Below are 22,832 nucleotides of genomic sequence, written 5' to 3'. Positions count from 1 at the left end.
GTTTTATGAGAAATTAAAGAAAAATTTTAAATATCTATTAAGTCATCTAATAACAATAAACAACAATAAATATAATTAACATGTTATAAAAAATGATTATATTTTCCAAAACGAAAAATTTTAGTGAGGAGATTTTTACAAATTTCTTTAAGTCAGACAGCTTAACAGAAGACAGATGGGTTCTCGTATCTGCTTCTGCATTCAATCTGCTGCAATCCCACACGTCACGCAGCATCTGGAAAGCTCCCGAAACCCCATGAGAGAATGAAAGTGAAAATGGCAAACAGCATCTCAGTGTTACCATGAAATCTCTCTGACCTCACGGACATGCTGAAGGGTTCTGGGGACCCCATGAGCCCCAAGCACACATGGAAACTGCTGCTTATCTGAGCATATCAAGTCTCAACCTCAATGGGTTTAGTTACTTATTTCTGGACTATTTTGAAAAAAAGTAAGGTGGTTTAAAAAAATATACCTTGAACTGCTGACACATGCAACAATACAACAGAAGGATCTAAATGCATTAGGCTAGGGGCTTCCTTGGTGGCACAGTGGTTTAGAATCCTCCTGCCAATGCAGGAGACACGGGTTCGAGCACTGGTCGGGGAAGATCTCACGTGCCACAGAGCAATTAAGCCCATGCACCACAACTACTGAGCCTGCGCTCTAGAGCCCATGTGCCACAACTACTGAAGCCCGCGCACCTAGCCTGTGCTCCGCAACAAGAGAAGCCACCGCAATGAGAAGCCCACGCGCCGCAACTAGAGAAAGCCCACATACAGCAACGAAGGGCAAATGCAGCCAAAAATAAATAAACAAATTTATTTATTTAAAAATAAATAAAAATTTTTTTAAAAAGCATTAGGCTAAGTTAAATAAGACAGACACAAAAGACTACATCCTGTATAATCCCATTTGTCTGAAATTCCAGAAAAAGCAAAACTACAGAGACAGAAAAGCAGAACAGTGACCTCAGAGGCTGGGAGTAGAGGAAAGAGATTGCAAGGGGCACGAGGCAACTTTTGCAGTGATAGAAATGTTCTTTATCTGGACTGTGGTTGTGGACACATGAATGTATATGTTGGTAAATTTTATCGCATGTAAATAATACTTCAACAAAGCTGATGTAAATAATACCTCAATAAAGCTGATGACAAATATGCATATCTGACGATGTAATCCTTTCACTCATTCACCTGGCTCATCCACCAGTCGTTACTGAGCACTGGGCACTCCTGGGGCAGTGGACAATAAGGGCAGCAGAGGATGCTATCTGCGTCTCTGCTGTGCTCTCAGCTCAGCGGGGCAGACAAAGGGCTGTGAGAGAGGCATCTGGTGCAGGGTGACCTGACCTAGTCTGGGCTTCCAGGGAAAGGGCCACTGGTGGAAACACTAAGTCAGGAATACAGGAGTTAACTAGATGATGCAGGAGAAGTTTAAAAGGGCATCTTAAATTCCATGTACAGTCTACCCATTCACTGAGGAAAGGCATACGATGTAGTGGTTAAGGTGCCGGCTCTGAAGTCGAATGATCTGGTCCAGCATCCAATCTACCACTTACTAGCTGTCATATTCCTCTTGAACAAAAAAAATATATAAATAGAAATGAAAAAAAATGTATCTACCTGTAGCAATAAGGCTCTTCTACATTAAAATCATTTTCTTCCGGATTGAGTTATTATAATTATTATCATACACATTAATCAAAATGACAAATATGTTATATTTTCGGTAAATTATTATTAAGCATGAAAAGTAAACTTTTATTGAAAATACATCTTTAAATGAGATGGATTCCACTACTTTCCCAAATGCATCATGTCTCTCTCTATATATTACTTATTGATAGAAAAAAGTGGGGGGGTTAGCATTAATTCTATTTCTGTTTTTGGTTTTTAAACATATAAGTATTGAGAACTTGTTCACATCAGTAAAAGGGAGTGGAAGTTTACTAGTATCACCACTTCTTCAGAGTTACATGCTCAAAATCACACAGTAAAAAAACTCAAATAAGCCCTTTTTCATTTTTGTTGACAGCTGAGAATTTGACACCACCTGACTTGTAAAATTTTGATGCAGTCATTAGACATTCACTTTCTCAGCTTTTACCAAGAACTGAGCCCTCTTGCCTTGACCTTGACCTGCCTTTAGCAAGAATCCTGCTAAGCCATTCCCCACCTTGATATCTGATCAAGTCCCTCATCCCCCCACCTTTGATGTCTAAACCCTTGACCTGCCTTTAGCAAGAGTCCCTCCACCCTTGATATCTCCTCAGTAATTTTTCATCCCCTGATCCCCTAACTCTACTTTCTGTCTGGAAATCCCAAGCCGTCTCCTCAGAAGGCATCCCAGAGAGGGCTGTACGCGTGCCTGACCTTTCTACCGGCTCCTTCTGTCCACCCTGCCAGGCCTTTTCCTTCCCACCCCAGCCCCACCTCCCTACAGCCACTAGAGCTTTAGGCCCCTGCCTACATGGGGGACTCCACACAGCCTCTACCTGAGGATGAAAAGGAAAAATGACATATTGGAAATAGGTCAGGTGTTTTACCCATGCAGCTGGGCTGTGGAAACACCCAGACTGCTGCTTGGTATTCTCAAAAAGTCCCTCACCTGAAATTTAGTCCATTGCCTCCACAGGATTACATATCATGGGAAATGAAAATCTTAAAAGTCAAATATAGTAAAAAAGCATTAGTCCTCATCTTGAGCAGATATCTTAAATTGTTGCATTTCCCCAAAACTAAATTCAGATAAAAAGATAAATAAAGCAGGGCAAAGACGAGAACCAACTCTTACGTTACATAAGCTGCTGAGTTTTGTGTGACTGTGATTATGCTGACTGGTGGCTCAGCTGTCAGGACGAGTGCAGTAAGATCTCTCTTTGTATCTGACTGTCTGTTTACATATGTATGGACATATGTTTGTGTATGTATGTACATATGTAAGCTACAGCTGACCCTTGAACAGCGAAGGGGTTAGGGGTGCCAACCCTCCATGCAATTGAAAATCTGAGTATAACTTAAAGTTGGCCCTCCATTTTTGCAGTTCTGCTTCTGTGGATTCAACCAACCATGGATCATGTGGTACTGTGGTACGTCTTTGGTGAAAAAAAATCCGTTTATGAGTGGACCTGCCTGCATAGTTCAAACCCGTGTTGTTCAAGGGTCCACTGTATTTGTGATGTTTTCCTAGCCCTGGATGGTATTACCAAATTAATTTATAAAACCCCCTTAAGGAGCTCTGTTCCAATTGGCTTAAAGAGAAATAAGTGACAAGTTAAATATTCCTAAAACTCCCAGAAGTATAAGAACCCAAATATTTTTCAAGCTCATGTATAAATAAAACCAGTTTAGTGGTGTCAGTTTAATAAAAGCAGTTGTCCTCTTGAAACAGGAGGGAAGGGGGCAGGGCACAACCTTTAAAAGAGTGACACCGCCAAAGGACAAGACAAAAACTGGTTAGAACCAACTAGATCCAAGATGGTGGAAGATTCGACTTCCAGTAGACCTCGAGCCTCATTATATGCTAATTGTAATGCATTCGCTAAATGACGTACCCACCAGTGCCATGACAGTTCTGAGGCCAACCAAAAAAGGCCAAAAGCGGGCGGTGGCCCAATTCCTAGAAATCCCTGCCCCTTCCCCCCGAAATAGCTGGAATAATCCTGCTCATTAGCCTATGAAATTTACCCAGCCCATAAAAACTAACCACACCATATTTTGGGGACTCTCACCTTCTGAGATGGTCCACACTCTGTGGAGTGTGCTTCTCTCTAAATAAATCCACTTCTACCTATCTCTGTGTCTCTCAGTCGACAAGACATAAAGAACCTGAGCTTCATGAGTCCTGAGACCAGCTGTGTGACCTCAATTAAAAGACAGTGGGTTTTGACCAGGTTCAACTCCCGGCAGGTGGGTTCAAGTCCCACCTGAAGTGCATGGTTTCACTCTGAGTTATCAGCATTAAGTATAATATGAGCACACATTATTTGACTAATAAACCCAGGTAGAATAACAACCTAATATAATCTACTAGATTATTAAGATTATAAAAATCACAAACTCAACCTAAGAATAAAAGTACAAGTAGGTATACAGTAAAATTGCTTGAAATCCATTATTTCATGGATATCAAGTGCAGCAATAAAACAAAACCCACGTATTTAACTAAGGTTTTTATTCTGTGATTTTTTTTTTGAAACTTGCCTAACACAAGTGTTATAAAAATAATAAACAGGGAAATAACTTGATGATGGCTAGCTTACAGCATTCATGAAACAATCCCAGTATAACTGTTAAGAACCAGTGTATCGGACTTCCCTGGTGGCGAAGTGGTTAAGAATCTGCTTGCCAATGCAGGGGACATGGGTTCAATCCCTGGTCCGGGAAGATACCACATGCCGCGGACCAACTAAGCCTATGGGCCACAACTACTAAGTCTGCACTCTAGAGCCCGCAAGCAACAACTAGCCCGCGCACCTAGAGCCCGTGCTCCACAGCAAGAGAAGCCATCACAATGAGAAGCCCGTGCACCACAACGAAGAGTAGTCCCCGCTCGCTGCAACCAGAGAAAGCCCGCGAGCAACAACGAAGACCCAACGTGGCAATCAATCAATCAATCAATCAATAAATATAAAAGAACCAGTGTATCAGGCTGACGTGCTATAAAAGTTTTATGAATGGATTTTTCAACAATAGCTGAAACCAAGCAGGACTCTGTGGAGCACTCCTGGGCACAAAAGCCCTTCTGCACCCCCTGTTTCCAGGAGATAGGCTTCACTCAGCCTCCTTGACCTTCCCTGATTTCCAAAGGGCAGATTCAAACAGTTGCTAATTGGGGAAGGGAGGCAATGAGAAACAAGGGAGGGGCAGTCAAGAACAACAGTGCACCCTTGGGGCAGGGTCCTGGTTCCTCCTCAAGGGATATACAAAACAATATCTTTGAGTGTCTTCTGCAGGAACTAAGGTCCCCATCCAGGTGGAGGATGGTAATTTCAGGCTGAGCACAAGATTCCTGTAGCACCATCGTAATACCTCACTACCAACCAATCAGAAGAAAGTTACACACCCTGCAGCCCTCACCCCAAATTTTGCCTATAAAAACTTTTCCACCAAAGCCATCAGGGGTCTTTGAGCATGAGCCACCGGTTCTCCTTGCTTGGCCCTGCAATAAACCTTTCTCTGCTCCAAACTCTGATGTGCTGGTTTGTTTGGCCTCACTGTGCATTGGGCACACTAACTTTGGTAACAAACATTTATCTTTTTCCCCCTGCCTGATCCCTCCAGAATCCAGAGACTCTGACTATTCTTATTTTCATGGCAATGTAGTTACTTGCATAACTTCAGCAAGAAGCCGTCTTCCTTGTACAGAACACAATTGGAAACACTGATTATATAACCAAGGCTTTGACTGGAATGGCATATTTTAAAATGGTTCATAGAATTGTATACGACCAGACAGCTTTAAGGAACTAAGGCTGACTTTATGGAACCAATGTTTAGAAACGCCTCTTAGAAAAATAGGCCTGGTACCTAATTTACATAGCTCCCAGCCTTACTTACAGGTCACTTCCTGGCAGGCCCCAAAACTGTAGGATATTTTAAGGACTTCAGGAAGATAGGAATTCATCCAAATCTATAGGTACTGCAGTTCTTGACTTGGCTTCTTAGCTTCGAAAGACTTTTAAAAGTCTGAGATTCCTTATAAAATGTTCCAGCAAAGCAAACTTTTAAGAGGCCTATGTGGTCAACTGGCATGCTTGCTGCACTTATGTAAATGATTAGGTCAAATCTTTTTTTTCTTTTAATAAAGAAAAATAATCTTACTTTGAGTATCTCTGATCAAAGAAGGACACGACTGTGGAGAGAAATTTTATGTTTCAACAGAAAACTGTAACACACCCTTGTGGGTTATTCAGATTTCTAGTCCTGTTCATTATCTTTGAGGTTTTATTATCTATCTGTAAACTGGTCTAGATCCTGCCCTCTTGTACATTTTATCAGTCTTCACCAAATTCTCAATTCTTTGGGTTTCCTTCAATGCCTGGTTACAACCCTCCAAGTAAACATTTCTAATTTTCTTCACACCCTCTGACTGCCCAGATCCTCAATGGGACTCCAGGCTGTCGTGCAGTTTCCCCTTCCCTGAGGATCTGAAAAGTCCTTCCGGATGAAGCTGGTCAACTTGATGTAAACCTTTTCGAGGCTTCACCACAGCAGATCACGTGTGGGATGCCATTACCAAAGACATTCAAACTGCAAACCAGGAAATCCATCTTATTGCCATCCTCCCTCCACAACCTAAAAATGCTTCAAACTCAACGTTTAAATATCTTCTCAACTGACTGCCCTCTGGACTCAGAAAATGGGTTTAGAATCTGCTCCAACCATTAATCTTTGTTTTTCTTTTTGTTTGCTTGCTCTAACCCAAGGTCTTCTTTCCTACTGCAGATTGCCTACTTCTCACCTTCTCAGCTGAGTCTTCTCTCTGCAGCAATCAACCAGCTCCTTGCTTGTGAAACTTCTTGGGAAGTTTCAACTGGGGGAATGTGGGGACTGACAACCCAAAAGAAATGGTCAAAATTACTTCAAAATGAAAACATCTGATTTCTAATAGATGCAGAAAGAAATCTCATTGGAAATTCCCTCCTCTGCCTAAGGCAGAGCTCTAGAAGAGTAGCTGCCACAAACTGCCCTTGGGGAGGTCTCCAGTCAGGGAGGTGACTGACCTTGGGCACAGGACATCCAAAAACACTATATCAACAAGCCTCAGTCCTGCCCCTCCCCTTTATGAAACTGGCAATATAAACCCTTTCCCTCTGGCTGTTTGGGTAGCTGCTCTCCTTACAGAGCACTCCCACATGCGTAATAAACTTTTTTCCTGTTAATCTGTCTACTGTCAATTACTTCAGATGTAAATTTATGCTGGAAAAGTTTTTCTCTCAGCAGCACAATCATCGGGTCTGGCCATCTTTCTCCAACAGATGAAGTCCTTCCAGCAGGGACCCCGTCTTTCACCTTTGTCTCTGTGGTAGCTAAGTCAATGCCACGCCTACAGTTTGTGCTCAGTGAATGTTTGATCAAAGAATTACTGCCCCATGATCATTAATGCAGAAAATTATCAGAACCACCACCAATTTCTCTGGGCTCCAACTACACTTGAGTTCCACAGTTTTTTTCTGTTTCATAGTTTGTGTCTTCAACCAAGCATCTACACTGAAAGTTACTCTGGTTGACAGTCACTTGGTTGTGTATTAGAATCTTTGGAGAAATTTACAAAATATCAATGCCTGGAACTTGCTTCAGAAATTCTAGTTTTGGAAATTCCCTGGCGGTCCACTGCAGGAGGCATGGGTTTGCTCCCTGGTCAGGAAACTAAGGTCCTGAATGCCGTGCAGCGTGGCCAAAAAAAGAAAAAGAAAAAATAATAATAAAACTAAAGAAAGAAAAAAAAGAAATTCTAGTTTTATTGGTCTGAAGTATGACTTGAGGAGACCACAGCTGCCTGCCCACCCAGCAGCCCCTGAGCACCTCAGCACTTGCTGAGACAGGAAGGGGGCAGGGCATAACCTTTAAAAGAATGACAGCCATCAAGGACACAACATAAACTGGTTAGAACCAACCAGCTCCAAGATGGTGGACGAGTTGACTTCCACTAGACCTTGAGCCTCAGTATAGGCTCACTGTAATACAACATGCTAAATAACACATCCACAGGCGCCATGACAGTTCCAAGGCCAACCATAAAGGTCACAAAGTGGACAGTGGCCCAATTCCTGGAAATTCCCATCCTTTCCCCAAAATAGTTGTAACACTCCTCCCACTCATTAGCCTATGAAATTACCCACCCCTATAAAAACTGACAACCCCGTACCCTGGTGCCTCTCACCTTCTGAGATGGCTTACACTCTGTCTATGGAGTGTGTATCTCCCTGAATAAACTTCCTTTTCTAAAAAATTAATTAATTAATTTATTTTTGGCTACATTGGCTCTTCGTTGCTGCGCACGGATTTTTCTCTAGTTGCGGCGAGCAGGGGCTACTCTTTGTTGCGGTACATAGGCTTCTCATTGCGGTGGCTTCTCTTGTTGCGGAGCACAGGCTCTAGGTGCACGGGCTTCAGTAGTTGTGGCATGTGGGCTCAGTAGTTGTGGCCTGTGGGCTCTAGAGTGCAGGCTTAGTAGTTATGGCACACGGGCTTAGTTGCTCCGCGGCACGTGGGATCTTCCCAGACCAGGGCTCAAACCCATGTCCCCTGCATTGGCAGGCAGATTCTTAACCACTGCGCCACCAGGGAAGTCCCCGAATAAACTTTCTTATTACTTTACTATGGCTCACTCTTGAATTCTTTCCTGCGCAAAGCCAAGAACCCACACTCAGTGGCCATCCCCCGTCCCAGGAACTCACCTGAGACCTGGGACATGACCATCCTCTCTGGCCCCACTTTCTTTCCTGTGACACTGCCACTTACTTCACCTTCACGGCCTTTCCCTCTGTCCCTGCCGAGCCAGACTCAATGCCCATGATCATTAAGGTGCCACCACCCGCACTTCAGAGTTTTGTATGGCATCTCCCTTCCCCTGGGGTTGGAACAGGCCAGTAAGGGTGCTGAGCACGCCTGAATCCTTCCTGAGAGTCTCTGCAGAAACCTAGGAGGGGGCTTCCCTAGTAGCGCAGTGGTTGAGAGTCCACCTGCCGATGCGGGGGACACCGGTTCGTGCCCCGGTCCGGGAAGATCCCACCTGCCGCGGAGCGGCTGGGCCCGTGAGCCATGGCCGCTGAGCTTGCGCGTCCGGAGCCTGTGCTCCGCAACAGGAGAGGCCACAACAGTGAGAGGTCCGCGTACCGCAAAAAAAAAAAAAAACCAAAAAAAAACAAACTAGGAGGGACAGAGAACTGGGGACAAAGGAAGCCACCCTGGAGTGGCCAAAGGAGCCCTTCAGTCTCTCAGGACAAGACCTGAAGGTTCTAATTTTAAGACTTAAACCACTTTCATAAGCAAACAAACAAAAAGGAGTTTTTGGCCTCGACAGATCAAATAAGCTCAATGAAGCAGGAAACTATCTGGCAGTAAGCAAAAAACCAATAACCAGAATTTGGCCCTAAGGACTGCTCCTACCTGCAGTGCCAGTTCACCACTGTGGGAGGTGGAAGCCAGACACAGGGGTGCATGCTGTCCCAGAAGCAGGATGGGAGGCAGGAACGGCAGTGAAGGAGACACCTACTGGCTCCCACAGTGGGAGGACTCTCCTGCAACTGACCTCAGCTCTGGTGCCAAAACAGGTCCTTCCACAGAAGTTCATTCACACTTATGGCTGACTTCTTGGCATCAACTGCCAGGCCTCATGCCTTCTGGGCTAAAATGTTGTATGTAAGTCCCAGGTTCCAGATGAGAAACTGAGGCTCGTGTATGAGCACACGGTCCATGTGGAACTGAACGCAGGCCATCTTTCCTGATGTCCAAGACAAAGACGTTCTTGGGTCAGACCATTCACAGAGACACACAGGATCCCAAGCGACCTGGGGAACATGACGACACCAAACCAAATCCAGCAAGCCAAACTACTGAGTCCGCAAAATCCTATGCAAGACAGGACTGTACTGTCAGAAAAAATTAATAAAGGTTACACTAGAAGAAAAATGAACTTGTCTGGTCTGCTCAGCTCTTGGCCATCCATCCCATCTTCTCAGAACGACAGTCTTCACACCCCCTCCAGCAGTTCAGACCAAGAAACTGGCCCCATCGCTTCTCTGTCTGCTTGCTTATCTGACCTGGGCTTTCCCTTTCCTACCTCTCTTTTTCTTCTCCTTCCGTGCCTTCTAAAGAGATACTCAAACATAATTAAACTGCTTTGAACAATGGAAGCATTATTTCTTTGTAAGAGGTTTGAGCTGTCAAAGTCTCTCTTTGGAACAGGAAATGGGAAAAATAACAGGACCATCATTCCCAAAGGCCCCCACCTCATACAAACACTACCGTGTCCTCTGCGGGGCTAGAGCTGGAAATTCTGTATTATACGGAACCAGCAGGTGTTAAGAAGTGAACCCTGTCGGATACTCTGTCAATCCGCAGCTGGAAAACAGTTCATGCAGGACATCAAGACTAACAGGGGTTCACTCTCATTCTCTGCTAACAAAGGGAAACAGGCAGATAACAAATGAAGATTTTAAACAACAAAGCCCTGTCCCCATTTTAAGGTCAAGACAGAAAATAAGAATGAGGCTGCACTCATCATGTTTAATGAGAAAGGCTGTGTCTCTGAGCTCAGCCTAAGAAAACTTCCTGTGGATGGAGCTGTCATTAAAAAAAAAATTTTTTTTAACCATTTCCTGCCAAAAGAGCAAAACCCTTTCTTTGAGCAAACTGAAAAGGTATATATTTTTAAAGATCTTTCATTGCATGCCACCAAATGAAAGTTGTCATTTATACTTTAAGGAGGCTGTCTTCTTTTTCCCCACTTTGAGCTGTGAAACTAGGGCAATAATATGAAGCACTGATGGGTAGATAAAGAGAGGCCTTTCTTGGGACTTCCCTGGTGGTGCAGTGGTTAATACTCTGCACTCCCAAAGCAGGGAGGTGGGTTCAATCCCTGGTCAGGGAACTAAATCCCACATGCACGCCGCAACCAAGAGTTCGCATGCCACAAACATGGAGCTGGCAAGTCACAACTAAGGAGCCCGCCTGCTGCAACTAAGACCCAGTGCAACCAAATAAATAAAATTAAATTTAAAAAAAAGAGAGAGAGAGAGAGACCTTTCTTGAAAGAACAGAAGCCAAATCTAGGAACCAAGGAAGCCCAAAAGATGTTCTTTACTGAGGAAAACTTCAGTGAATGAGCTTGTTTATATCAATGTAGTTCCTGCACTATGGAGATGAAAAACAAAAGTATACCTTAGTGTGTTCCAGTCAAACAGCACCTGCCAAACTGAACAGGAGAAATGATACCTAAGGCCAGGCCCCCACAGTAACTCCTGCTGGTCTGCCTGCTCCCAGCACCTGACGCTGTGGAGGCTTCATTCCCCACAGGCCCTCTGCAGGGCAGCTGGCACAAGCCCTCAGACTTCCCTTAGGCAATAAATGCTCAGTGCTTGCAAGATTCTCTATGCAACTAAGCCTATCAGCTTCCAAACAGCCATTTCCCATGAGCTGCTCCGACACCCAATGGTTTAAAACTGTTGGGAACTGGCCACCTCTCTTTCCTGGACATGTGACCTCAGCCAGCATACCCACTGCTGCTGTGGACGTGTCCACCTCTCTAGCATCAGGACTGGAGCCCTTCAGGGACCAACCTGGGGACCGACTCCACCTCCACGAGCCCCGGTGAGCAACCCTCAGATGCGCCCAGACAGGCAGAAGGGCTGCAGTTCTGGGAAAATGTGTGAGAAGGCAGGTGCAGGAATGGCACCTGCTTCCCCTCCGATTTCCAAATTGATAGTGATTTGCTTTTCACCTTACTGTTCCCAAGTTAGATGTTTCAATAACCTGCCTGATTCCTCTACCAGGGGAGGGAACAGAGTGCTGGGTGAAGACTCAGAGCAAGGCCCCCATCCAGTAAAACAGCCCCTCAGGCAGCTGGGGCCCTTGCGGTGTTTCCCTCCAGCGGGAGCACCTGTAAAGTGCGAGGCACCGTGCTCCCAAACCTGGGCTCTGCATAGCAGTGGAGACAGAGATGGCCTGTCACTCCTCACAGCCCGACTCTCTGAGCCTCGGTTCCCCCACTCTAATGGAATCTACCTGAAAGGTCCGTTGTGCAGAGTAAACAAACAAGGACATGAAATGCTCAGCATGGTCATGGTCTTGGTCTCGCACATGGAGAAGGAACACTGAGCTGAACTGAAAGAGCTTCTGTCCTGGGCTGGCTTTGTCCAGCCCTGCTTGGCCGAACCACCCAGCTGAGCTCTAATTTCCTGCTCTGGTATCCTAAATTACAATTACTCTTTAACCACGTTAGTGCTTAAAAGCAGTAGTTTCGTGCTTCAGAAATGACGCCAGTAACGTGGCATGCAGCATCAGAAGGGAAGCTAAGCGGGAAGTGGGTGCAGGGCTGTGGTGGGGCTGCCAGTCTCCTCCGGGGTGGACCCCACCCGGCTCTGGCAGCTCACAGGCAGACCCACCGCACTTCTGTGGCCCTCGGTCCCCAGGACACTTGCGTTTTCTAGCAGAGTCACAGGACCTTCCTGTTCAGCTTGAGTGGTGTTCTGCCCTAGGCCCCCAGGACATGCCCTAAGGCAGCGAAGAGGGGAGCACAGTGCTCTGTGCTGTGGGCCCAGTGCTACTCAACTGTCATCTGCTAAAAATAGCCGAGCCCATCAGCTCTTGCACAGAATACATGGCAGTCGCCAGGGCCGCTCACCGTTCTCTCTGGCTCTGTGCCTCCCTGGGCCCAGGGCAGGATGGCACACCCCCCTTCCCCTTTAGAGTTAGGGGCGGCCAAGTGACTTGCTTTGGCTAAGGAAATGTGAGCAGAGAGACCATGTCCCTTCCGCCTCAGGAGCAGCAACGGCCCACAAGGTGGAGGGAGGGTGTGTGGAGCTGGAGGCCCTGCTGGCCTGGATCCTCAGTGACCACAACAAGCAGAGGCCATACCAGACACACAGTGGGGTAAGAAATACACCAGTGACCCAGGGGTTCTGCTGCATGACCTGGTCTGCCCTGACCAACACTCAGGTCAGATCAACAACGTGCAGGCCTCAAAGGACTGAGCTCCAGGTACAGCGCTGTATACCCAGCTATCTTCAGTGTCTCCATGTGGAGTCCCACAGGCAAATCAAAACTACCATGTCCAAAACCAAATGCTTGATCTTCCACCCTCTCCCCCTCTGCTTCCATCTGCTTCCCCTCCAGTTCTCCATCTCAGCAAATACCTGTGCCCGTGGAAGACCCCCAGCAGTCATTCCTGATACCCCTTCTTGCCCCACCTCCACTTCCAATGCACACCAAGACTCCAAAACATTTCAAACCCATACACCTCTAGTCACCTCGTCTGCTGCCTCTCTGCTCCAGGCCAGCCACATATCTTGCCTAGACCAGCAGCCCTAAACTTTCTTGATTACACATTCAATCAGTAACATTTTTGGAACATGCCCTCAATAAATACATTCGTTTTAAATTAAACACATGTATAACTGGGTGGTTAATATCTGAATATGAATATAATTAGAAGTCCCAATATTTCCTTCCCAGACCTTAATGACTGTGTCTCACCCACCTCCTGGGTGAACCCATCCCATTTTGGAGATCAATACCTTGGTCTTCTGAAGAGACTTCTTAAATGGAACCCCCAACCCCCGCCTGCCTGCTATACAGCCAGAGAGACCCTTTTCAAAGGCAAACTTGGTCATATCACTGTCTCACTTAAACCTTTACATGCAAGAGCATCTGAAACAGGTCCCAGGGAGACTGCCCACCTCTGACCCTCGAGCTATCAGTTACCTGCACGGGCCTAATGCTTCCCCACCTCTGAGACCAGTTCATGTCCCCAGCCCTGTGCTTCCTCCAGGTTTCAGCATCAAGGCTGCTTGCTCCAAAGTCTCCCTGGCTGTTCAATCTAATTGTGCTCTCCTCTTACAATTACTTATATATTAAGGATATTGTCCCTCTGTCTGACATTTTATATATTTCTAAAATATTTCCCTCTGTCATTTGTCTTTTTATTTGGTAAAATTTGTAATTATAAGAGAATATTAAATTTTTTTCTGTTCTTATTGTATTAGTCTTTTTCTTTATGCCTTCTTCCTCTAAGGGTATACATTCTTCTCTGACCTTGACACTGGATAAGTATTCTTAAAAAAAAAGCGAAAAGATAACCTATGGAATGGGAGAAAATATTTGCAAATGATGCGACAGACAAGGGCTTAATCTCCAAAATATACAAACAGCTCATACAACTCAACAACAAAAAAACAAACAACCCAATCGAAAATGGGCAGAAGACCTTAAAAGATATTTCTCCAAAGAAGACATACAGATGGCCAGTAGACACATGAAAAGATGCTCGACATCACTATGAGACAAATGCAAATCAAAACTACAATGAGGTAGCACCTCACACTGGTCACAATAACCATCATTAAAACATCTACAAATAACAAATGCTGGAGAGGGTGCGGAGAAAAGGGAACCCTCCTCCCACCTGTTGGTGGGAATGTAAGTTGGTACAGCCACTATGGAAAACCGTATGGAGGTTCCTAAGAAAAATAAAAATAGAATTACCATATGATCCAGCAATCCCACTCCTGGGAACATACCTGGACAAATCTATAATTCAAAAAGATACATGCAGGACTCCCCTGGTGGCACAGTGGTTAAGAATCCGCCTGCCAATGCGGGGGACACGGGTTCAAGCCCTGGTCTGGGAAGATCCCACATACTGTGGAGCAACTAAGCCCACGTGCCACAACTACTGAACCTGTGCTCTAGAGCCCGCGAGCCACAACTATTGAGCCCACATGCCACAACTACTGAAGCCCGTATACCTAGAGCCCGTGCTCCACAGCAAGAGAAGCCACTGCAATGAGAAGCCCACGCACCACAACGAAGAGTAGCCCCTGCTCACCGCAACTAGAGAAAGCCCACGTGCAGCAACGAAGACCCAAGGCAGCCAAAAATAAAATAAATTTATTTTTTTAAAAAAAGATACATGCACACCTGTGTTCATAGCAGCACTATTCACAATAGCCAAAACATGGAAACAACCTAAATGTCCATTGACAGATGAATGGATAAAGATGTGGTACATATATACAATGGACTGCTACTCAGCCACAAAAAAGAATGAAATAATGCCATTTGCAGCAACATGGATGAAACTAGAGATTATCATACTAAGTGAAGTCAGAAAGAGAAAGACAAATACCATATGATATCACTTATATGTGGAATCTAAAATAGGGCACAAATGCACCTATCTAAAAAACGGAAACAGACCCATAGACATAGAGAACAGACTTGTGGTTGCCAACGGTGGGGGGGTGGGAGAGGGATGGACTGGGAGGCTGGGGTTAGTAGATGCAAACTATCACATTTAGAATGGATCAACAACGAAGTCCTAATATATAGCACAGGGAACTATATTCAATATCCTGTGATAAAACCATGATAGAAAAGATTATAAAAAAAAGAATGTATACATGTGTAAAATTGAGTCACTTTGCTGTACAGCAGAGACTGGCACAACACTGTAAATCAACTATATTTCAATTTAAAAAAAATCAAAAAAAATTTCTTATTTTTCTTTTACAGCTTTACATTTTACATTTAATCCTGGAATATATTTTGGAATATGGTGGGAAGAAGGGTTGAGTTTATATATTCCTAAATAGTTACCCAAAAGGTTTTCTCCATCTACAATGCTGCCTTGAAGAGACATTAAAATTTTATATACAAGGCTAAAGATGGTAGATTTAACTATTCTTTCTCAAAACCCCACAAAAATGACAGTGATTTTTTTTTAAGCATAAAACCCTAGGGGCAAAGAATGAGAGGAGAGACACCCAAACTTTAGAAGCTGGAAAGCTTCCAAATTTAGTTGACACCCCCAGGAGAGTCCTAATCCAGCATGCAAAGAGATAAATAAGGCACGTGACAGGTGGCTCCAGTGCCTGTGGAAGGGGCTCAGGATGGGACCCAAATCAGGAGGACAATGTGAAAAATCCCTCCAGATCCTACTTCACTGATGGGGCCACTACCCCACCCCACCAAAAGACTGAAGGTTTATTCTCTACAAAAGGTAAACAGAAGGTTTCTGGACTACAGAGGGCCAGATACTCTAAAAAACAGAAGAAATACATGAAAGTTTAGAATGCAGAGAATCCCAGTCTTCTTCCTCAGTTTCCAGAGAGGTGATGAGTTCAGGAGCAAAAAATACAGGGCAGCCTCCACACTCTGACTACCCTTCTGCTGACCTCCCAGTCCCTGGTCCCTGGCTTCCTGTTTGCAACCGTGGGAGACGTGTGTTGCTCAGAACTACTCATGACCTTGCGTCCTGCCTTCCCTAAAGGAAAACTGAGGCAGACTGATCCCAGGCAGAATTGCATTAAATCTATTTGGGAAAGAAACACCCACCATCTTTTCAATATAATGGATTCTCATCTAAAAACAAATGTATCTCTCCACTTAAACAAGTATTATTTTATGTTCTCAGTAAAGCTGAATAATTTTCTTCATAGAGATGCTATGTATTTCTTATATATTTATTCTTAGATATTATACAGTTCTTGTCTTTAATGTGAAATAGAGCTTATCCTGTTACATTTTTCTAGCTGGCTAGTTACTGGTATATAAGGAAGCTATTAATTGCTGTATATTTATTTTGCATTTGAAAATCTAACTGAGCTCCAATAGTTCTGAGAATTTTTTGGTTGATTTTTATTGGAGTTTTCCAGTTAAAAATTCATTATCTGCAAGCAAGCAATGAAACTTTTTGCTCCTCTTTATAGGTTTATCTTTTAACATTTTCTTAACTTCCCATAATATCTAGAGTATTCAGAATAATATTTTACAGTAGCAGTGAGTACAGATGAAAAGTCTTGCTTCTTCAACTGAATTTCCATTCATCTAACAAATATTTATCAGGCATCTACTATGTGCCAGGCAGTAAATAAAATGTTTGACATTTTACTTTTTATTACAATGTTGGTTGATGAGATAGATGTCTTTGATCAATATTTAATGTTAAGTGTAATAAATAGTAGACTTGTCAGTGAAACAGTAGAATATGAAGGTACAAAAGGCAGCTTTAGAGAAAACAAACGTAAGCATCTGCATTTCCATCCACTTGAGAATCTCTAAAGCCTGGGGTTTCTTGTGCCGCGAATGGAGTAGAAAAGCCTCCTGCTGCACCACAGCAGGAAACAGGGTGACCAAATGCCCCAGGACCATGCCATCCTGCCCTCTGGGTCAAGGCCATTCTGAGACTCTACTGAAGTAGCTCTTGAATTCATTCTCCTTCCATTTTCATTTGACCAAAACAAAGACTCACAATGAGACAATACTGTGAGAATTTATCTTCAGTGCAAAGGGCTATAGAGCTACAGTATTTTGTGACATTTTCTGTTATTGAAACACGTAGCACATGTAGAAACACATATTAAACAATGAAGTTCCATCTTCACCTATGTTTTGGCAAAGAATAAGAATACTGACAGGGGGGACTTCCCCGGTGGCGCAGTGGTTAAGAACCGGCCTGCCAATGCAGGGGACATGGGTTCAATCCCTGGTCCGGGAAGATCCCACAATACCTCAGAGCAACTAAGCCCACGCACCACAACTACTGAGCCCGCATGTCACAACTACTGAAGCCTGCGCGCCTACAGCCCATGCTCCGCAACAAGAGCTCGCGCACCTCATCAGAGCAGTCCCCGCTTGCTGCAACTAGAGAAAGCCCGCGCGCGGCAACAAAGACCCAACGCAGCCAAAGATAAAAATAAATAAATTTATATGTATAAAAAAATACTGACAGGGAATTCCCTGGTGGCCCAGTGGTTAGGGCTCCTTGCTTCCACTGCAGGGGACACGGGTTTGATCCCTGGTCCAGGAAGTAAGACCCATCAAGCTGTGCAGTGGCAAAAAAAAGAATACTGACTATACCAAAACAGTAAGTATGAGCAAACACCCTGCCCACTGCCAGAGGGCCCTGCTCTCTGACCAAGCAATTCCATCCACTCTTAAGGACTGACCACAAAGGAGGAGAGCATCCTAGCATGTCAGGAAGGCTCTGCACAGATGTCCTCTCTGTAACACAGTCTGTGAGAGGAAAATGGAATATGCTCGCAATATGCAACAGGGATTACTTTTTCATAGCTTTATGCCCTCTCTGATAACAGATAAATGTAGAAAACTTGCAAACTGCATAAAAGCATTGAAAAGAGAATAAAAATAACCCCAAATCATATGATCCTATAGGAGCCTCTGTTAATATACTAGCATAGTATATTCTTATAAACTTGATGCCATATAAAGTTAGGATCTGTGGTGGAGATGGCCAGCAGATCTCCAGAAGTCTGTACTCACCCTTCCCTAGGGCAGAGGTGATGATGGGAAATGTCTACATTTCCAGTCAGACTACATTTCCAGCCCACCTGGGGAGCAGGCGAAGCTGAGTGAGCAGGCTCACCAGAGCAATGTGATTCTGGCAGTGTGCGTGTAGTTGTCGGTACTAATTTGGTAAAGTAGCTGGTATCAATGCTGACATGAGCTTATATTCTACATGCTTATTTTTGTTTTTCGTTTACCAATAATTCTGTTAAAGGTCACATGTTTACATATTTCAAAAAGTAAAATATAGTCTCACTGACAACTCGCCTCCATGCATTCGGATAACCACTTTTATTACATACTTATTTATCCTCCCAGCGTTTCCTTATGCAAATACATGTACATGTTCTCATCCCTCTCTTTCTCATACAAAAGGGGGACACTACACACTGTAAGCTGTTTCACACCTTGATTTTTCTCTATCAACAATATACCCGGGCAGTCCCTCCCTGTCAATTCACACCTATGTTGCAGCCCCACAATATTTCACTGGGTTGATACATCCTAGGGCATTAAACCAGTCTCCTACCACTGGACACTGAGGCTGTTTCCAGCAGTCAGTGCACCACGAATCATCTGTACAAGTGCAATTTTGTATGTGCAAGTGCACACTGGATAGTCCCAGAATGGAAACTGTTGGATCAAAGAGTAAATGCATCTGTGATTAAGAGATTACTCTCAAATTCCTGCTTCCCTCAAAGCCTCACTAGCAAAATCGTTGTCTAAGATGCATGTGTGCCAGTCTGATAGGTGAGAAATGGCATCTTGGTGTAGTTTTGATCTGATTTCTCTAATTATGAATAAGTATGGTTGAGCACCCTTTCACATACTGAAGGGATATGGTATTTCTTTTTCTATTAATTATGCATGCCCTTTGCATATTTTCCATTGGGTTTTGATCTTTTTCTTTTCAATTCCCAGAAGCTCTTTATCTATTAAAGCAATTAGCCCCTTATCTAAATAAGTTGCAAATATTTTGTTCTTTTTTCATTAGTGATATCACGCAGATGTTCTTTGTATTCATGTTTCTGGAATTTCCGTCCTGTCTCAATGGCTTGTTACTCGGAGTTGCTGCCATCCTGCAGAACCTGAACACGGCAGCATGGTCCAGTCTCTACTCACACTCCCCTCCACAGGGCTCCTGGCACTCCTGTATGTTGTTTGTTCAGAATCAGCTCGTGTGGAACCCGAGAGAACCAGGTTGGCATTTTTACTTGGAATTTTGTTAAATGAATAATCAAACTTCGGGAGATTAGGCAGTTTATGATGCGAGCTTTCCAACTCAAGAACAAATAGGTCCTTACGTTTGTTCAAGTCTACTTCTGTGTCCTCCGAGAATGTCTGAAGTTTTCCTCTTACAGATTTTGTGTACTTCTTTCCAAGGCATTATTCCTTATAGGCATTTTTTGTTATTGACTTTATTTGGTCTTCTCTTCCATTATATCTCACAACCAATTTTTGTTGCTCTGCCTCCAGTGGCTGTGTGACCCTAGGCAAGCTACCTGTCTGTGCCTTGATTTCCTCATCTGTGAAATGGGGACTACAGTACCTTGTGAGGTAGTTGTAAACATTTAAAAGTTAATACAGGGGGGCTTCCTTAGTGGTGCGGTGGTTGAGAGTCCGCCTGCCGATGCAGGGGACGCGGGTTCGTGCCCTGGTCCAGGAGGATCCCACATGCCACGGAGCGGCTGGGCCCGTGGGCCATAGCCGCTGAGCCTGCGCGTCCGGAGCCTGTGCTCCGCAACGGGAGAGGCCACAACAGTGAGAGGCCTGCGTACCGCAAAAAAAAAAAAAAGTTAATACAGGGAATTCCCTGGTGGTCCAGTGGTTAGGACTAGTGCTTTCACTGTGGTGGCCCAGGTTTAATCCCTGGTCAGGGAATTAAGATCCTGAAAACCGCATGGTACAGCCAAAAAGAATAATAAAAAATAAAAAATAATTTTTATTTTTTAAAAATTTATTTTAAAAATTTGTTTATTTATTTTTGCCTGCGTTGGGTCTTCATTGATGCACATGGGCTTTTTCTAGTTGCGGCGAGTGGGGGCTGCTCTTCATTGCGGTGTACGGGCTTCTCGTTGTGGAGCACAGGCTCTAGGCATGCGGCCTTCAGTAGTTGTGGCATGCGGGCTCAGTAGTTGTGGCTCACGGGCTCTAGAGCGCACGTTCAGTAGTTGTGGCGCACAGGCTTAGTTGCTCCATGGCATGTGGGAGCTTCCCAGACCGTGTCCCCTGCATTGGCAGGTGGATCCTTAACCACTGTGCCACCAGGGAAGCCCCAAAATAAATTTTAAATAGATAAAAATAAAAGTTAAAACATGTAAAGTGCTTAAGAAAATGGTATCTGGTAAAAAGCACTCAATGTTATTTTTATTAACTCTTTCTGTGACTATCTTTATTGATTCTTTCCTTTTCTTTCTCTTCATTTCTTTTTGATTGTTCTGTCTCTACCACTCTCCTTCACTTTCCTTACCCCCATCTTCAGCAAACACCAACTTGCTTGATGCTATTTTTGAAAGACAGTGGGGCATCCAGGATACAAGACTACTGCTTTAAAAGTTCAGCAAACACAGCCTTCTTGCTCTTGAGGGACTGCAGACCAAGACCTTGAGTGTAGCCTTGGCTCTTAACAAAGGCCTCCTCAGCAACACAGACATTTAAACACTGTGAATGTGCTTAATGCTACTGAACTATACACTTAAAGGTTAAAGTGGTCAATTTTGCTTTGTATATTTTACCACAATAAATTTTTTAAAAGGCTGTCTCATTTGGGAAATTATTATAACTCCCTTTTCACTCAAGAAGCATTGTTTGCCTAGCACTAGAATTGTCAGTAAGAGACAATACAAGTCTCTAAGCAAAGTAGTAAGCACCCTACCAACTAGAAACTACTTACTCTCCAGTGCTATTTTCATAGCAAAAAAGTATCTGAGAAAGTTCTGAAACCTGTAGCAATACAAAGCAAAAAAATGACTTAACAATACAGGTAATTTAATTATCTCCAAAACAAAAGTATAAAAACAAGGAAAACAAATTCACATGCAAAACAGGTGTCTCTTGCGAACTTCTTTTAAATTAACAGAGAAAGTAGATGGGGTAAGTGGACAGGGAAACAGAAACATTATACCACTCACTTTATACTTGTATAATACTGATAAACCTTGTTGAGATATTACTACAACTCCATGAAGCAGGTAAAATAGGTAACACTCCCATTTTAGAGATATGAAAACTAAGCTCACAGTTATTAATTCACTTGCTCAAGGTAAGGCCTAAGCTGAGGATGAGCTTGTGTCCTGGGCCTCTCAGTCTGGCCCACCCTTTCCATTCCACCAAATCCTCATTGGGAATGAATTAAACATTGCTAGAAATCCCAAAAGTAACTTGACCCTCAGCTCACATGGGTTTCTCCTTGGTGTTTCAGCTCACCTGACAATGCCCATAATTTCAGAGGCTGGTGGCAATAAAACCAAAAGAAGTTCTACACTGAGCAGGTGGTGACAACAACGTGGACAAGAATGAAAGCTGGGGGAAAACTTTTTTCAAAATGCTCATGTAAAAGCTCAATAATATTTATTTTGTTTTCTAAACACATTTATTGAGGTATAATTGACATAAACTGCACATATTTAGTGTATAATGTGATAAGTTTTAACCTATTAAACACTTGTGAAACCATCACCACATTCAAGATAATGAACATACCTATCACCCCAGAAGTTTCCTCTTGCCCCTTTTTATTCCTCCCTCCTGCCCCTCTCTGGTCCCCGTTCCCCACCCCCAAGCAACCACAGACTTTCTCTCACTACAGGTTAGTTTGAATTTGCTTGTTCTACCTAAATGAAATGGATTCTTTCACTCAGCACAATTATTTTGAGATTCATTTGTTCACTTACTCCTGTCTGTATCAATAGTTCACTCCTTTAAAAAAACTTTTTTAGAGCAGTTTTAGCTTTACAGCAGTACTGAACAGAAGGTGCATACAACACCTCCCCACTGCCAACCTCACCCACTTTTTTTTTTTTTTGGCCACACCATGTAGCATGCGGGATCTTAGTTCCCCGACAAAGGATCGAACCCATGCCCCTTGCATTGGGAGCATGGAGTCTTAACCACTGGGCCACCAGGGAAGTCCCGTCACCCACTATTACATCCCCCACCAGTGATACATTTATTACAACTGATGAACCTCCACTGGCACATCGTCACCCACAGTCCATAGCTTCCTTTAGGATTCACTCACAGTATACATTCTAAGAGTATGGACAAATGTATAATGATACGTATCCACCACTGTAGTACCATGCAGAGTAGTTTCATTGCCCAATATATCCTCTATGTCCCAAGTTCATTCCTTTTGATTGCTGAGTAATATTCCATTGTAGGGATATATATATATATATATATAAAATTTGTTTTTACATTCACTTGTTGGACATTTGGGTTGTTTCCAGTACTTGCTTGTTATACATTAAACCTGCTATAAACATTGTTTTTCTGTTTTCTATTTTTCTGATTTGTTTGGTATTTATCATATGCTTCTTTCTGGTTTGGGTTTAATTTGCTCTTTTTTTCTAGTATCTTAAAACAAGCTAAAGTCATTGACTACAGACCTTTCTTCTTTTCTACTGTAAGTATTTATGTTATAAACTCCCCAAGGATGCTTTAGGGGCATACATGTTTATTTTCATTCAGTTCCAACTATTGTCTAATTTCCCCTTTGATTTCTTCCTTGACTGGTGGCTTATTCAAAAGTGTGTTATTCAGTACTCAAATGTTTGGGGATTTTTCCAGACATCTTTC

General features: G+C 43.6%; 1 protein-coding gene across 5 annotated transcripts in view; it reads right to left on the bottom strand.

The window, feature by feature from the left end:
- ABHD12 (abhydrolase domain containing 12, lysophospholipase) overlaps positions 1-22,832 on the bottom strand; it is a 69,833-nt gene that overhangs the window by 23,228 nt on the left and 23,773 nt on the right. The gene's annotated exons all lie outside the window — the stretch shown is intronic.

Source organism: Orcinus orca, chromosome 16, assembly GCF_937001465.1.
Source record: "Orcinus orca chromosome 16, mOrcOrc1.1, whole genome shotgun sequence".
Classification (NCBI taxonomy): domain Eukaryota; kingdom Metazoa; phylum Chordata; class Mammalia; order Artiodactyla; family Delphinidae; genus Orcinus; species Orcinus orca.
This window is presented reverse-complemented; position numbering and strand designations above follow the sequence as displayed.